This window comes from Lepidochelys kempii, chromosome 8, assembly GCF_965140265.1.
Source record: "Lepidochelys kempii isolate rLepKem1 chromosome 8, rLepKem1.hap2, whole genome shotgun sequence".
Lineage (NCBI taxonomy): Eukaryota > Metazoa > Chordata > Testudines > Cheloniidae > Lepidochelys > Lepidochelys kempii.
In genome coordinates, this window is record NC_133263.1 from 3,776,701 (window position 1) to 3,795,391 (window position 18,691).

At 43.4% G+C, this 18,691-nt stretch overlaps 1 protein-coding gene across 9 annotated transcripts in view; it reads right to left on the bottom strand.

Moving 5' to 3' along the window:
* The window catches only part of SGCD (sarcoglycan delta), a 611,494-nt gene that overhangs the window by 209,227 nt on the left and 383,576 nt on the right, over positions 1 to 18,691 (bottom strand). Inside the window, exon 1 of one of the 9 annotated variants that reach the window (XM_073355248.1) lies at positions 17,716 to 17,801. The exons of 7 other annotated variants lie outside the window; for them this stretch is intronic. The gene's annotated coding sequence lies outside the window, so the exon portion shown is untranslated. Of the gene's footprint in view, positions 1 to 5,867; positions 6,143 to 17,715; positions 17,802 to 18,691 lie in introns of those variants that run through there. One more of the 9 variants, XM_073355242.1, reaches the window with a different exon arrangement.

The window sequence follows — 18,691 nt, forward strand, 5'->3', positions numbered from 1 at the left end:
CCCAGGAGGAGGAATCAATGCCATTCCTGTGCCAGGGGGGTTTTCTTTTATCAGTGCCTAAATGATTAATGTTTTGCACCAAAATGATTTCAAACTGAAAGGAAATACACTGAGGGCAGGGGAGTTCTGCCTCCATTGGGAGGCCTGCATCTTCTGTCACTGCAATCTCACCAGCATTCTTGGAAACGACCTGCTCCAATACTGACCCACTCATCTGTTCAGAACTGTAAAGAGCTGCTTGCTGAAGTGAAGAACTGAGGCAGAAGCAGCTTCTCCTCTAATTTACTATACTAATATCATTCTACAACACTGGCCAAACTAGACTGCTCGGGGTTTAAGCTCAAAATGGGCGTCAGTTAAACACTGCCAAATAAGTGTTATGTTATTTTGTGTCCATATATGGGATGGATCCAGAAGGGACTATACAATCTCCACAGAGCTCACTGCAAAGATTGCTTAAGTTATCTGCATGCAGGAGGGATGGCAGATGAGCTAAAGCAGTGACTCTCACCCTTTCCAAACAACTGTCTGTTCTCGGTGTTTTTAAATATCACTGTCTGTGATAAAAGGTGCTGACCGTCTTAGACCCCACACTCATTTGCAAGAAGGGCTCCTGATCTGGAATGCCATGGGATTTGAGAGAGGCAGCATTTGTCCCTGCAATTTCCCTGTGACGATCGAAGTGGGCAAAACAGCCATTTGAGCTTACACATTGTTGTTTGTTCGCACAAAACAAATGCATATGAATCAGAGGCTGGAGCTACAAAACAGGCTCAATACTTTTGCAGGGTATTTATGTATTTGACTGAGTTTGCATGAGTTAGTGGACTGATCAAGGATCTTTTAAATTCTAATCCCCAGTAGTTCTACTGATTTACAGAATGGGCTTCGGCATAGGGACAAGGGAACTGCTATCCCAAAGACCATTAGCAGAGGAAGGTGGAAAAATTCCCATAATAGATAATTATTGCACAAATGGCCATAGAGGAAGTTCCTTTCTAAGCCCAGACAACTAATGGTGGGTTTATATCCTGAAGCATGAGGATTTATACCTCTTTTATAGCTGAACCTGTTTTATGTAACTATGGATGTTCTAATTATCTATACAAATGTATAATCACTTTTTTTCACTTCTCGATTCCTTTTCCCGTTTACACGGGGTCAGAGCTGCCCACGATTCTTTGCCACTCTTTCCTGTAGGTCTTGGAGTTCCCGTCCTTTTCTCTTCAAACTTCTCTTGGTAGAGTCTTTCCATCATATCCTCAGTCTTCTATGAAGACTGATAAAGTGGGCTGTAGCTCACGTATGCTCAGATAAATTTGTTAGTCTCTAAGGTGCCACAAGTACTCCTGTTCTTTTTTCAGACTTCTATGTCCTTTCTTTTGATCCTTTTCCTCCCATGCTTTCTTTGCTGGCATTCTTCTCCCATTTTTATCAAATGTCCAACTCACCTTAAACGTGTGCTCTCCAGTCTATTACTGGGAGTCCCAAATTCATCTTCCCTCTAATTTCTCCCATGCATACTCTGTTTAACCTCCACTTGCCTGCCAATCACCTCAATATATTATTTGCTACTACCTGTATCTTCTTTTCTTCCATGTCTCTATGATCCACCATTTCCAAACCATACAGCAGGCAGGGACAAACACCCGCAGCACCCATATAAACATCTAATCCTTTTTTTAAAATCTTGCTTTGATATCTTGTGGCAGTGAGTTCCACAGGTCAGTCATGCATTGTATTCCCCTTTATGCCACTGCTGCATTCAAACACAGTGACTCATCCAGGCCTGTGTGTCTTACGGTCGGAGGAAGTTTATTGTCTGACCTAACAAAGTCTTAAGCAGCTTGCACAGGAAGCAAACTATGGCATCAAACCACATTCTTTACCATGTGGTTACATTCCTATACACAACTATTTCCTTCTTGTTTTCTCCAGGTGATACCTGTCATAATGAAAACTGTACACAAGTGCAGGTTTAGTTAATTTCCTACAGCTGCAAGTGCTGTACCATGATCAGAGGAAATGGAGTCAGAGGGGCTGTGTTTGCTGGAGTGACTGTTATCGAGGGACACCAGCAGAATAGGAAATGTGGGGAGTGACTCTGGAAGCAACTCAGCCACAGCGAAGGAGCCATGCACAGGGTTTAATAAAGTTCCACTTGTTCAACCTAACCTGCATTCAGCTTCACTCTTTGTGAATGAAACAGGTGCCCCAAGAAAAGCAGTGAGCCCAGGATGAGTCACAACAGAGCAGTTTCAAAGCTGTTCTCTTTCTCCCCACAAGCCTTTCATGGATTTTCGCACAGACAAAAAAATACAGTTCCAAACACTCTGGATCAAATGCCTCTCAGGTGTAATTCCAGCAAAGCTGCTCAAAGAAGTTAAACAGATGAATTTGGTACATTTGCCACAACAGAACTATGCACTGGCAAAAGATATTCCATCAGAGCACTTGGACCTCCAACATTATTACGAGTGCAATAAAGACCTCTTTTGTACTTTAGATTAAGACACCCGGCCATAATGTAGCTGTTTTCACTTGTCCCCAGAGGTTCTATTCGGCGGCATTAAAGCCAAATTCTGTCCTCAATATATGCATGTAACACTGTCTAGGCTTTTATATAGTGCTCATCACCATGGTGTGCAAAGCAATGTGAATTTCCTATGCACAGCTGAGAACAGAATTTGGCTCAGACAATGCAGTTTTGAGCTATCAAGAAACCATATTTTCTCTATCAATGGTATCCCTCTAGCCATGAAGCACTCTCCCTTTCACCTGCTCCCCTCTCCTCAGCTCATTAACCCATTAGTATCATTAGCCAGAACCGTTTACAAAACCCATTCCAATTAACATGCATTGTTTATACCTGGGACAAACCATAGTACAAGCCTCCTCCACGAAGAATCTAGAAAGCAGCAATAAATTCCAGCCTCCAGCTTGCCTACCACAGCTTAAACAACGAGAAGCAGATACAAGAGTGAAATATATCCCAAGACATTTTACTCCTATGTCTGTTTTCTACAACACTGTCTAGTTCATTCTCTGCTCATTGCACATCTGCTTGTATTCATAACTGTGAGGTGCATGGAGTGGTTTGGGGAAACAACTGATTCTTAGAGAACCTTTTATTTCTTTTTCAGTAACCCTTATTGGTGAGTTTCACTGTGATCAAAGGACATTATGCTCTTTAAAATACCCATCCTGATTCTGGCAAGTGTAAGGATATCTCTGTCTCCACAGTCAGAAAACTTAATCACTGATCTACTTTGTGCACTAACCTCTCTCTTCCTCCACAATCCTCTGAAATAAAGTTTTGTCACAACTTTTTTTTTTTTTTGGTCAAAATATACCAATTTGTCAAAACCGAAACTTTTCATGGGAGGAGGTCGGTTTTGATGAATTTGTCGACTCAGAAAAAAAAAACATTTTAAAACATTTGAAATTGTCAAAACAGAACATTTTGAAATTTTCAGAATGAAGAATACTAACTGTCTGTTCAAAATTACTTTTTGGTTCAAAAACTAAGCTTATTAGAATTTTTAAAAAGTTTTAAAAAATTTAAATGGTCAAAATCAAAACAACCAGTTCAAAATTATCAAAAGAAACTTTTTGAATGACCCAAACCAGGGGGTTTTTTGGGGGAGGGATGGTGACGTGGGGGGGAGTGAAGTTCCGTTTTCAGAAATTCCAAGATTTCAACTCTGTCCCAATTTGGAACAGGAATATTTGTTGATAGCTCAAAAATTTTCAAATCCCCCAAGCTCTATTTTGAAAACTCTTGATGTAAATGGACTCAACACAGATTCATCTCTTGATAGTCTCTGGAATCCAGCTCCTCCTCCCTTCCAGCCATCTTATTTTAAAATCTTGAGTGCAAATGTAATTTCCATAGTAACTACAGGTGACCCCATCCTTCAGAGAGGTGTTCACCTTGCTCAGTGAACTGCACAAGCCTTTGTTTTAAATCAATGTCTCTCTGCTGATGGACCAAATGAAAATCTGAACAAGGTCACATGAATCTTTTCTCTCTAGCTGCTACTCCAGAATCCACGTTGGACACAGCTGTTGCTAATGCAGCTACAGGTTGCTGCATTTCCTTCTATCTTGGGATGTCACCTTTTCCAGTAAATGCAATAGTTTATCCTCAGATGCTGCAGGAGTTTCAGTTTAAAAGAATATGTTTCAAGCCCTCTTGGTTGCAAAGGAAATCTTGAACACGTGACCTGGACATAACCTATGCACCGACATCTGCCTGAGTCTGCACACAGCCTCCAGCAAAGAAAGAAGCAGCAGCTAGTACAGCCAGTGAGGAAGCTGCCACACCTCCCCCATAAATCCCCTCTCCCCCAAGTTCTGAAGCTAGGGAGTACATGGGTGTGTGTTGGTTGCCTCTCTGCGCTCGGTTAGACTGGCTCTTTCATGGTGTGATGCACCCCCCAGAGCTGCCCAAAATTTGGCCAGTAGCTAATTCATTCAAAGCACAAATCTACTATCTACTTTACACCACTGCATCTACCCATGGGTTCCAGCCTTGTTCTGGTTCAGCCTACAAAGCAGTTCTTCATTGGCGACACAGAGTGAGGCTCCAGCCAATCCCACACTGGGCTCGATCAGCTTTGGTGATCAACCTCATTTCATTATTCAGAATGCCATGGGTCACCGAAGGGAGAGGCCACTTGGCTACTGTATGTTGGGTCCTGCTGGCCAACAGGAAAAGCAGGCTCTGGGTCTATTTTCCTGAACTCCAGTTGACTCAGCCCCACGTTTGCCCCGTCCCTTTTGGTAACACAGTGCAATCTTACCCTCTCTTTTTAACCCTACTATATAGCATTGCTCAAAAGCTTCCTCAGCACATCATACGTCAGCTTGGAGAGTGTCTGAGGCGAGGCAGGCTGAAGCTAGAAAAGAGCATGCCCTTCTGACATTTTCATCAGCTCTGGCAAACATGCTGTACCCTAACTTCCAGACACAAACACTGCATAGAAGGAGATGCTATCACGACAGAGGAAAGCCTCCGGCTTTAATGCTGCAACGGAGAGGATGAGGGAGTAAAGAACAAATCTGGCAGTCTGCTAAACAGGGATATTATTTGTCATTAATGTGTCTTAGTTATTCTTGGAAAGAAGCTTAATCCTAAGAAAATGTACAGCTAGAACAGAAACGCAAGTTAAATTAAAGTCTTTAGTTCTAATCTCCTCGACTGGGTTTTGTGTTCTCTAGTGTGCTTTATTTGGCTGGTGCTCTACCAAATACAGAAGCAAATATTGGAAAAGAGAAAAACATTGCTGAAAAATCGTAAAGTGATGATTGGCATAGGATTACCTCCTGTTCTAACAATCTAGATATATTATTTGGTGAATCCATAGCAGGAACACTTAGCAATAGCCAATCCCTACACCCCCCAAGCCCATCAAAAATGCTACTTTACATATGCATTTATTACCACTGCAGACAATGTGCTGTGTATAATATCCACTGACTGCATTTGGACTATGGTACTTTTTGTCTTGTCTTTTTGTTACACAGACATATGCTGATGCCCTTAAAATGCTCTCTTTGGCTGCACTCAGACTTGCCTTACGAAAACAAAAGTTGGGAAACATTTGGTCAGTGTGTCTGCAAATCTCTGCACAAGCAGTGGCAAGAGTTGAATTGTCTGCAGGATTAGCATGAAAGAAAAGTTAGAAAGAAACTGACACCCTACCCAAAACTAGTGGGATTCTTTAGCAAACGTGCCACAATCGCATATTCCCAAATTCTTCCTCTCTAAACCATTTGCTGAAAGGAAACAGCTTCTCCTGCACCAGAACAAAAGAACAGCAAATCAAACCAATTGTACAGAGAACGAACAATGTCCCTCTTACCTCTCAGTCGCCAGATGCAAAATATACAATCGTGGCGTGTGCTGGGGGTATACAAGAAGATGCACTGTTGCTTTCAGAACAGCACGAGGCCTATCCTGTGTTCAGAAGCTGCCCCTGTCAGATTTTCCAACAGCGGAATTGCAGCCAAGTCCCTGCCCATGCCTGAAGAATTTCCTGAACAGCATTCCCGTTCTTTTTCTAACTGCTTTGAAACTACACTCGGCCTGTACTTCAATAAGGCTTTGTCAGGCCAAGTTACAGCTACTGGTCTGGCTCCAGATATCAATTGAAAACACATGTGTTTTGCATTCAAGAACCCTTCCCCCCTGACACACCCCTGCACTGAGCCTGGGGCGGGGGGGTAATGCATGTCTTTTGTTTGCAACTATCACGCAAGCCATTTTGGCAACAAATTTGAACGTTAGAGTCATTTTCTGCACCAACTTTTCTTGAGACTGGTAGGTTTGGCAGCTAATATTTCTACTGTTTCTTAACATTTTGCCGGTATCAACGGTCTTGGGCTGACCTAGGTTAGCAGGCAGCTTTCCCAGCACTAATAAAAGCAAAGGAAGATAGTGATTCAAATTTCAATTCTCCAGCACATTCCCCTTACCTTTGCCTCTGCCTCTCGTGAAATTTCAATTGCAAGAAAAGAAAGGATATTTTTATCCTCTCTAGATTCAGCTCAGCACATCAGAGCTGTGCCCTAATCTTGACATACACTCCTGTAGCTGCTTATACCAAAAATAATACAATTATTTTTCAAGCACTTTCATTCCTCTCTGCTCTCGAGCTGTGCTAAACCCTGAAAAATATTTAAAGCACTTTGGATCTCTTCTTCCAGGAAATTAACCTAACTGTGATCTTGGCTTAAACAAAAAGACATAATGTTGTACCTTTAATCAAAATGGGTCCCAGTTCTTAGTATCTGTAATAATTTCCAGATGACACCATAGGTCAACATAATGAACAAGGTTTTCTGTTGCTTTAGATGCCCTGTAATTGACACGTGCCTGTGAAGGAGGCTGGAGTAGATGTGGAAACATACATGGATGTCCCCCTCTTTCACCACTGTTAAGTCCCACCAAAGATGAAAAACAGCAGCAGAGTTGTCAAGGTAACAATACAGAAAAGAGACAGTTTAAAGAGAGAGAGTAGTATTTTTTCCCTTCACATTCTCTTTCTAAACCATGTAGACCAATTTCATCAGTTTATTCTTTTCTGTGAGTTACTGAGGCGCATAGTCCAGCTGGAGTGTTTATATGAGACATAAACACAGTCAAGAGTCAAAAGTATACAATCCTTGTAAGTGAGAAGCTTGTATATGGTCTGATCCAATGCCCATTGCAGTCAATGGTAAGTCCACTGACTTTAGTGGGCTTCGGATCAGGTCCACAGTTTTTAAACTAAGGGCTGAGGGAAAGCACACAGATGCAGAGGAGTACGTGGTTTGGACAGAGGCATTCCTTGCGGGGGGAGAGGGGATCTATTAATGGAGATTCTCTAGGTCCTAGTAAAGAGGAGAGGATGGAAGATGATAAAATACAGGTAGGATCTGATGAGAAACAATCAAATGACAAAAGTCCCATTCAATTACTTCATGTAATGGCAGTCAGCTAAAAAGTGACAAGTTTTTGAAGTGCTTATTTACAAATGCTAGAAGTCTAAATAATAAGATGGGTGAACTAGAGTGCCTCGTATTAAATGAGGATATTGATATAACAGTAAGTAAGAAAGTGTTATTTACTCCTTCTCATAACACAAGAACTAGGGCCACCAAATGAAATTAATAGGTAGCAGGTTTAAAACAAACAAAAGGAAGTATTTTTTCCACACAACACCTTGCCAGAGGATGGAACGCCTTGCCAGAGGATGTTGTAAAGGCCAAGACTCTAACAGGATTCAAAAAAGAACTAGATAAGTTAATGGAGGATGGGTCCATCAATGGCTAGTAGCCAGGATAGGTAGGGATGGTGTCCCTAGCCTCTGTCTGCCAGAAGCTGGGAATGGGCAATGGGATGGATCACTTGATGATTACCTGGTCTGTTCATTCCCTCTGAAGCATCTGGCATTGGCCACTGTTGGAAGAAAGGACACTGGGCGAGGCTGACCTTTGGTCTGACCCAGTATGGCCGTTTTTATGTTCTTATAGAGACAGGCGTCGCACTCCCTCCTGATCAGGGTATCTCCAGGCTGCACAGTTCCTTGACTATACTGTGATTTTCCCAGCAAAACAGGCTGCCTAAGCAGGCTTCTTGTTCCTTCTCTTCAGAGACTAACAGCAGAATGATAGCCAGTGGTTATAAGTTACCACAGAACACTTCCTATGCCAGTATATTTATTCGTGGGGTATAAGCATTACAGAAAAAACATATTAAAAACAATAAAATAACCTACACGCATGCTACTAAGCTTACTGAAAATTGCCCCCAAACTGTCTCCAGCATGGGCTCTGGCAGGCAAGCCCCTCAAGCACCCAAAGAGGTGTCTTTTGTGGTCACAAGTTCGTAACAGTCTCACTTGAGAACTAGCACACATATGAAAAGTTTAGTCCACCCTTTATATAGTCCCGGGGTCTTTGATCTGAAGTTTCCAGGAGTACATAATTAGCAGACAATGAGTCTCTCCGCAAGGCATAGTTTCCAAAGGCCTTCCAAGTACCTCCTCAGAAACTCACTTTCCACATATTGTCCCCGTTTTTGCAACTTCCTAACATTTACATTAGTCAAATCCCGAGAAAAATTACAGATAATCCTGCATTAACACAGACGCAATTGCATTTTTAATACAATGGGCACCAAAGGTGTTAAACCCAATTCAGTAAGATTTAACTTAATTCCATAAAGCTTATCTTAATTTTGTAAGCTTGGTCCTGAGCATTGTCAGTCTGACATACCATAATTCCTAATTATAGCATATTTTCTGTGTGAATGGCACGATGGCAAGTACACACATGGAGGGTTGACAGCATTAATATTGCCTCTTTTTTTTTCTTTTTTGGCAATGGTGTAATTAGTAGGCCAAGTGTATAAATATTGACATTAAAGCTGTGAGGCATCACACAAACCGCTCTGGTACTTAAGGGCACCTGAATGTGAACTGCATTCCCAGCTAACTATTTTGCCATCAAGAAACACATAAAAAGATCCTTGGAGCTCAGCCATTTTGCCGGAGTTATTTTCATCCCTTCTCATTTGTACACATTATGTTTAAATGTTTTCAAGTCTCAGTACTGCGGCTTAAAGGCACTTAGGTTTATAATTATTGAGCCGTCCTTTGTACTGCTTCCAATGCTACCTAAGCTCTATGAACTGTGCAAGTATAAACTTGAGATTATATTGACATAATCATCTACATACCTACCAGTATGTCTCAGTGCTGACAGGGCTTGGAGGACTCAAAGAACATTGGAGATCTTTGCAATCAATAATATCAAAGCTCCAGTTTCCTAGAAATAAGAGTTCAAAATGCATCAGGATTTCCATTTTCTATGGCAAAGCTTCTCCACCAGGCAATTCACAGAAGCTCTGGCTGCTGCACTCAAGTTATCCATGTAAGGTCCACAATATTGTGCGCTACTGACAGGGGGCGAGCTTATGCCACCCTTATTCATACTGGGTAGCACCTTGCTCCACAAGCGGTGTCTTTGGCTTCAATGGGACCATTTGTATATCAAGATGTTCCTCAGCGTAAGGCCAAAAGCAGGCACAAAACTGGCTGGAAGCAGAACACAACAGGTTCGTAACACTCGTAAAAGAGGAAAAGGAAACAGGAAACTTTTCCTTAAAGTTTGTTGCATTTAAGCTTGACCTGTAGTCAGGCTCGCAGTGTTATCCAGTGGTAGCTGAAACCACCTTCTTCAATACGTGCCATTGATATATACATACACAAAAAGAAAAGGAGGACTTGTGGCACCTTAGAGACTAACCAATTTATTTGAGCATAAGCTTTCGTGAGCTACAGCTCACTTCACTTCACTTCATGCCACAAGTCCTCCTTTTCTTTTTGCGAATACAGACTAACACGGCTATTATTCTGAAACCTATAAATACACAATTCATTCAGCTTAATGGCTAATACCTAGCTGCATTCCAGCACCACCACCACCCTGCCCCCTACACCCACAGCTCTTGTGCTATGACAATTTCAAGGAGTGAGATTTCCAATGTCTCACTGAGACATTCCAAAACTTTCATATAAAAACCACAAGGAAACAGAAAGAAACCATCTGCCAGGTGAGCTACAGTGTGTATGCAACTGAGGTGGAGGAAGAAATCCGCAAAGCGTTTTTAAATTCTGAATTAGATAATTCAGCAATCTCTAGTTTTTTCCCATCCTCTGACTACTCGTAAGTATTAACCCATTAACTATTTCAAAATATGAGAATAAGGAGAAAGGGTAATTTCTCACACATTTTATCTCAATTTTAATGTGTTCATAATCAGCTGCAGGCTTGGGCCTTAGTTACAGATGTGTGACAATTATTCATACTTGAAAAATGAATTCATGCAGGAGCCCTGTCTCTTTAAATTCAGAGGTAATGCAGATAGTGAGCTCTCTGATAAGTTAACTCTTTTGGCCAGGGATAGTAAACAAAAGAAAGGAGGTTACACTGGCACTGTGAAACGACTTCTCCCAGCAGTGCTCAGGGGGGTGCGGACCTTTCTGGCCCTGTGATAGCCAGCAAAGCATTCAAGTATGTGCTTCACTTTAAGCACATGGGCAGTCCCACTGAATCTGGATATGCACCTGACGTAAGATCCCTGTAATAGAATGCTAAACTATATTATACTATTCAGCCTCTGGGTGGTGCTGTGTGTAACATACCTTAGTGTTAAAGCACCTTGGGGTACGTCTACACTGAGATAAAACACCCCGGCACTGAGTCTCAGAGCCCTGGTCAGCTGGGTTGGGCAATGGGGCTAACACCTGCAGGGCAGACGTTTGGGCTCGGGGTGGAGCCCGGGCTCTGAGACCCTCCCTGCCTTGCAGTGTCTCTCTCAAGGAAGGAAGCTCTGTTACCAGTCCATATCTGGTAACGAAGCCTGACCTGCGAGTAGCAGCCCTGCAACCTGCCGTGTACAAGTCATATGTGACAATCCCAGCCTTTCCTATCCCCCGGCTTGAAAGCGTTCTGGATCTGATTTTGGCAATTTGTCCCCATCTGTAGTTAACACGCAGCAGCAGGCTGACAGCTAAAGCGAGACAAGGTAAAAACGGGTCCACAGAATGAAGCATCTTAAAAGCAGCGCTCACAGTAACGCTGAGTTAGTCCAGTAGTCTGAGTGGCTTCTATAACGCTGCTAAAATAACAGGCACTCCAGCAGAGCTATTCCGAGAGAAACAAAAACTGAAATCTTAAAAGAGGCCTTAAAAGGGGCAGATTCTGCCCTCGGTTACACCTCGGTAAATCCAGAGTAACTCCAATGAGCTCAACTTTCTTACTGGAGCCAATGGATTTCCCCCAGATTTAGACAGAAGCTGGCCCTGTATGTGGAGCGGTGAGGCTCTGAATCGCATGGTTTGCCCTAAGGACTGGGGACAACAATATGAAAGTGGATCCGAAAGGTACAAATCCTCCCATCTCAGATCCGTGATGAAGCACCACCATGGTCTCACATTGGGCCAGCCCTGCTGACACAAAGAAGCATCACATTCCCAGGTGTTAGGCAGACAGAGATTTAGCACGTTGGCATATCAGCCTTTGGAGAATTACCAGGTCATTGCCATTACCACACACTTGCTGCCAAATGCCTGGATCTGACAGCGGACCCTTCTGCACTCCTGCTCCCACTGTCAGACAGGCATCCGAGGTGGATTAGAAGCCAAGAGAGGAGGCAGTGGGTATGGCGAGGTAATGTCTACATTGCAATGAAAAGCCACGGCTGGCCTATATCAGCTGACTTGGGCTTGTGGAGCTATAAAATTGCAGTGTAAATGTTTGGGCTTGGGCTGAAGCCTGGGTTATGGGACCCCACATGGGGGAGGGTCCCAGAGCCCAGGCTCCAGCCTGAGCCCGAATGTCTATACTGCAATGTTATAGCCCCGCTGCCTGTGCCAGTTGACACGGGCCATTCGCGAGTGTTCTATTGCAATGTAGACATACCCACCGAGTTTTCATTGCCTGCACTGAAAAGGGCTGGAGGCAGGGGAGATTTCTGACTTGGCTTCCCAGGTGTGACCTGCCAAAAACATGGACAATGTTCAGCGTTATACATGCTGACCCAAACTACTTGTGTTAAGCAATTCTCCAGGCCCAGGACCTGTGAATTCCCTGAATTCATTTATAGATCATAGGTTCACTAATCAGAAAACCTCTGCATCATGTCTCACCAAGGCTATTTCCCCAGTATTTCCCCTGACTGCCCCTTCAGCCAAACACCGATTGTCATGCAATACACTCCGCCCCCACCAACCCACACCTGCTAATTAGTCTGATGATTTCCATCATTTGCAGGTTCTTCGTGGAAATAATTTAAGGCATACAGACCAGCAGAGCTTGTTATTAGGTAATATGGAAAGTGTTCCTTTTCATTTCTCCGGCAACACTAATGTAATTACCCTGAATCATTCTCAGACTATGTAGGCTGTAATTTTCAAGGCAACATTACCATTAGAGAGTCCTGTTCCGTGAGATGGCATGGGGCTTTCTTACATTCTAGATGATATTCACCAGTAGCATAAAATGTCTTCATTTACATTTTCCATTTACATGTCTCCATACACAGACACAGAACCTTACCCACCCTTCCCCCCCTACTCTTAGCAGGGCTGTCATGAGAAATGCAAAAAAGAGACCTTCATGATTAATACTATACAGACGTAAGAGCAAATATTCTGTTGGCAAGGCCAATAATGATTCTTCTATTAAAGTCTTAATGTTCTCTGTATTTGTTACCCTTATGTGAGCACCCCTGGCCTTGTTCATTCACAAATCAGGTTAAATGCACGCAGCTGGTCTACAAGCTTCATTCTAATATACTGTCCTGATGAAGAAAAATCTCCACCTTGGCCTGGAATAATCATCTTTCAGGGGTGAAAGGTTCGGTTTCCCTGCTGGCTCCATCATGCTCCTCTTTCTGAGTGCAGACATGTCGTGCTACCTACATTTAATGCAGGTACAGTCACTGGTCAAACTAGTTTCAGAGTAGCAGCCGTGTTAGTCTGTATCCACAAAAAGAAACTAGCAGTCTGTGTATAGCACAGTCATTTCCCTTCCACTCCTCATGATTTTTATTCTGTTGGGAAAGAAAGCTGCGCTTGTTTCTGTTACTCGCTGTACTTTTATTATATGATGGGATATGAGACCATCTGATGCAAGAGAATTTGGTTCTACAGAGTTCTACAGTTCTACTCTTCGTAAGCAGCATCTCTGTATTTTTACAAAGCAATTAATGAGATGTTGGTAGAACAGTAACTAGACAGACAATCTGTTACCCACAAACCACCTTGGATGCTGCCATCTAGTTTAATGAGCTGGGCTACCTCATCCTGGATGCCAGGACTTGCAGATAATACCATGGAATCTTTCACTGCCTTCTTGACAGCTCCTTGAGATGAGCAGAACTGACCATGGCGCAGTGTGTCGAGTGGAAAGGGGAGCACTCTGCTAAATGAGCATCGGCATCCCCCAAACCCTCTTCCCGCTGCAGTGTCAGCCACGGGCCATGAGGTCAGTACCCCGCCAGGTGTGGGGTTTGTAATCCAGACCCTGCGGCAAGGAGATGACAGTGCGACTAATTGAGTTACATGCGGGATAGCTCAGTGGTTTGAGCATTGGCCTGCTAAACCCAGGGTTGTGAGTTCAATCCTTGAGGGGGCCATTTAGGGATCTGGGGCAAAAATTGGGGATTGGTCCTGCTTTGAGCAGGGGGTTGGACTAGATGACCTCCTGGAGGTCCCTTCCAACCCTGATATTCTATGATTCTATGATTCTAAATGTTGCAGATTCTTCCTCTCTGCAGCCACCCTGCAACTCATCAGTAAGAGGAGATTAGACACCTGCAATGGTACACAGCACATCTCATGGCTCTATATGCGTATAGAGGAAGGATGGGGGGGATACTGTTGTGCCTCTCAAGATAATATATCAAGTCTCAGTAAAAAGAGACTGAGAGAAAAAGCTTAAAAGGGTGGTTGACAAGATCATTGAACTAGACCAATGTTCCCTGGGAACCAGTGGAGAACAAGAGGCAATGATCTGAGAAACCTTTTGATGACTGGCTGAGAGGAAATCTTGCCTGGTCTCAATGACTCCAGAATTCTCAAGAGGGGTGAGGGATATATTTTCAGGGTGTTTACCTTGAAGTTCATGGAGACACCACTGGGCAAAAATTCCAGAATCTCACCGATCCTTACAGATCTGCATCAGATCTGTTGATCCCTGAATCTGTGTTTGAAATCCAACCAAATGGAGGAGTGTTTTCCACTGGCACAATGTCTGATAGCATGGAAATCACTTGAATGGAGAATCCTTTTCTCTTCCACTGTAACTGTTGCTTCTCAAATTTCAGGCAGATAAATTTTGCCTTCTAGGTTCTGAATGACCTACTGGAGCCTGAGTTAGTGGATCCTTTCTGTGTGGCAGAACCTCAGCAGTTCTGTCAATTGGGACAAGTCTAGAAAGTCCAGCAACAATGGCTTCCTTGTCCAGAATACAACAATGAGAAAATCTGTGCCGGGTCCCATCTGATCTTTTGCAAAGTTCTGGCTGAGACAGAGTCAGAAAGGCAGTCTTTTGGGTCTGCTAGGAATAGAAAGCCCAGAGGGCTTCTGAAAAGAGACCTTTGAGATGGCCAAAGAAGATGCGTGTCTTGTGAATGATTTGGGGGTTCAAAGGGGGTCTATCTTCAGTTATCCAAATCTTTCTGTTGAGAGGGGGGGATGCTATTGGATTGAGGCTCCACTCTGCTGCCGCTGAGTTTGCCCTTGATGTGGAGGGTGTGCAGCGATGGAAGCTCTCTCCCCCTATCAAGCTGGGGAGGGGATTGAGCTTTCCTGGAGTGGAGGATCAACCAGGACCCTCCCTGCCTCTGGAGATCTACCACAGCAACCAGATGCTTTGCCCCAATTCAAAGACAGTATCTTTCTTTGTTTAAAAGTTATAAATAAAGCTGCCACAGCTCTTCCAGGCCACCGCACCAGACCGCTGCAGACCTTAGTTCCAGTATGACACACGTTACCCAGGGTTATGCAGATATAGTGTTATGGCTCCGGACCCTTCCCAGGCAGAGGTGGAGGGAAAAAACTGTCTAGCCCATCGGCTGGAGGGGCTTAGGGCCAGGATTTTAAAAGGTATTCTGGCACCTGACTCCCATTGAAATCAATGGGAGTTAGGCATCTAAATACCTTTAAAAATTTGACCCTTAGTCTTCACTCCAGTGATAGACAGGTCTGGTACTGCCTCCAAATTTCTGTGTTAACTAAAGAACCATAGTAAGGATCAATGGATCTGCATATGAAGAAAAATATATGGTTTCAAGACAATAGTTGAAGGGGGATGTGTGTATTCCCTTCTCTTCCTCTAAAGATTTAAGATTCAATTCACTATTCAGTCCTTGTAATTTTCTTTTTCTTCTAAACTTCTTTCTCGTAGGAGAGCCTATAATTATAATCATGAATTGTCTAAGAGCACAGTGGTTCACACTCCAGCAACCTTCTCCCATACGAGACTGCTGAAATCTTTATTATGGTTGTCAAGGTTCCTCCCTCACTCTGAACTCTAGGGTACAGATGTGGTGACCTGCATGAAAGACCCCCTAAGCTTATTCTTACCAGTTTAGGTTAAAAACTTCCTCAAGGTACAAACTTTGCCTTGTGCTTGAACCTTATGATGCCACCACCAAGCGTGTTAAACAAAGAACAGGGAAAGAGCTCACTTGGAGACGTCTTCCCTCCAAAAATATCCCCCCAATCCCTACACCCCCTTTCCTGGGGAAGGCTTGATAAAAATCCTCACCAATTTGCATAGGTGAACACAGACCTAAACCCTTGGATCTTAAGAACAATGAAAAAGCAATCAGGATCTTAAAAGAAGAATTTAGTTAAAGAAAAAGTAAAAGAATTACCTCTGTAAAATCAGGATGGTAAATACCTTACAGAGTAATCAGATTCAAAACATAGAGAATCCCTCTAGGCAAAACCTTAAGTTACAAAAAGACACAAAAACAGGAATATACATTCCATTCAGCACAGCTTATTTACCAGCCATTTAAACAAAAGGAAATCTAACACATTTCTAGCTAGATTACTTACTAACAAGTTCTAATACTCCATTCCTGTTCTGTTCCCAGTAAAAGCACCACACAGACAGACAGACAGACCCTTTGTCCCCGCTCCCCCGCCCTCCAGCTTTGAAAGTATCTTGTCTCCTCATTGGTCATTTTGGTCAGGTGCCAGCGAGGTTATCCTAGCTTCTTAACCTTTTACAGGTGAAGGGGTTTTGCCTCTGGCCAGGAGGGATTTTATAGTTCTGTACACAGAAAGGTGGTTACCCTTCCCTTTATATTTATGACAATGGTCCTGGAAGCACAGATGCACTTTACTTCCTTAACAAACTACTGTGGATAAATGAAAAGTTCATCTTTACAGCTGGGCTTTATTCCTGCTGTAACCAAATGCACAATATAGGTGGAAACCTCTCCAGGTTTGGCTGCTTTGGAATTTTCATCGCTGCCAACAAAAGTATCCTGATGTGAACAGCAGTGATGCATGTCATGCCCCACCCTTAATGCTAAAAATAATCCCCACACGCTCCAAATACTCTCCAATGGGAGCAATAGATTAGGAAAAGGCAAGCAGGGCTGAGGGACAGTTGAAGCACTGGCTCCTCCACCCAAGCATTCTTGTTGGGGAGAGTAGCAGGCGCAAAGGCAAGTAAGCTGTTCCTTTTCAAGAGCTAACAGTAATTTACCTTCAGTATAACAGGGAGCAATGTCTCCTAGGACTTCCCTTGGGCTGGTACCACTTACATACCACCCCTTGGTATGTAAAATCTAAAATCACAATCTAGCCCTAAGAGATATTGCATTTTTAACCTGGTTAGTTAAAAGTCCTTCACGGCATCCTCTAATCATTCGGCAATGCCTGTCCACCTCATGCCACATCGCTTAAATGGTACGGTGGCATGGGAGTAAACTTCCCCCACACTTAGAAATAAGGAAGTAAGATGCAGTTATATTCCAAAGTGTTAAATTAAATCCCTTTCCCACTAAACCACTTACCAAATACAAAGTTAATCTCATGAATAGCTTAATGGTTTTGCATCATTCTGCCTTACAGAAGATATGCACAGATGAAATCAATGCGGGACATTTATTCACTATTGCTTATGAAACATTTTTTAAAGGATGCTGAAATTTAAGTAACAGGTAACCTACTGAGCAGTCACGATGCCCTGTAACATCTGCAGCAGGAGCCTACTGCCCGAGAAGGCCAGAGGTTGAGAGTTTCTCAATAGAGTAGTAAATGAGTATCTGAACTACTGGCCTGAAATAGCACTGGCCTGTTCTCACCTCAGCCTCACAGAACAGTCTCACTTAACTATCACTCTGGCTATTCATCATCACAGAAATAAAAAAACAAAACAGCATGACATTGACTGCAGAACTCCCCATCCACACAACCACAGAGAGGTTAAATCCATTCACTGTAACAAAACAGCAAAGGGTTCCGCTGCCTTCACAGAAATCACGCAGGCTTTTAGGGCTTCCGAAGAAAAGAAGTGGCGTGTGCAGGGAAAACTACATTGAGTATTTTCTGGAACACTGCCAGAGTTTTGCTGGTTTTTTATCTGATACAAACTATCTCCCTGTCTCGTGCCCCCCTCCCCCCCACCCCGTTCACGTACCTGGTTTTATTATTCTACTGCAGAAACTCCACTGCAAATCTTTCAAAGGTTAACAGGCCTGTCCTGAAAGGATAAGAACCAACCTTGCTACAGTCAGAACATTAATGTCCTATATTACCCCAAGTGTGCTATTTTTATAATAGTTAGCAGCCTGCAATCACCAGCATCTCAGTAACTGTGTAAGATTGACAGGGGCCACAGAAGGGAACAATAACACAGTTGTAGAGCAGCCAAATGGACATTAATGACAGAAGGAGGAGTGCTAGGCAGAGATGGGCTCCACCTAACAAAGAGAGGGAAGAGCATCTTCGCAAGCAGGCTGGCTAACCTAGTGAGGAGGGCTTTAAACTAGGTTCACCGGGGGAAGGAGATCAAAGCCCTGAGGTAAGTGGGGACGTGGGATACCGGGAGGAAGCACGAGCAGGAGAGCGCGAGAGGGGAGGGCTCCTGCCTCATACTGAGAAAGAGGGACAATCAGCGAGTTATCTCAAGTGCCTATACAAATGCAAGAAGCCTGGGAAACAAGCAGGGAGAACTGGAAGCTCTGGAACAGTCAAGGAATTATGATGTGATTGGAATAACAGAGACTTGGTGGGATAACTCACATGACTGGAGTACTGTCATGGATGGATATAAACTGTTCAGGAAGGACAGGCAGGGCACAAAAAATGGGGGAGTTGCATTGTATGTAAGAGAGCAGTATGACTGCTCAGACCTCCGGTATGAAACTACAGAAAAACCTGACAGTCTCTGGATTAAGTTTAGAAGTGTGAGCAACAAGGGTGATGTCGTGGTGGGAGTCTACGGTAGACCACCGGACCAAGGGGATGAGGTGGACGAGGCTTTCTTCTGGCAACTAATGGAAGTGACTAGATCGCAGGCCCTGGTTCTCATGGGAGACTTCAATCACCCTGATATCTGCTGAGAGAGCAATACAACGGTGCACAGACAATCCAGGAAGTTTTTGGAAAGTGTT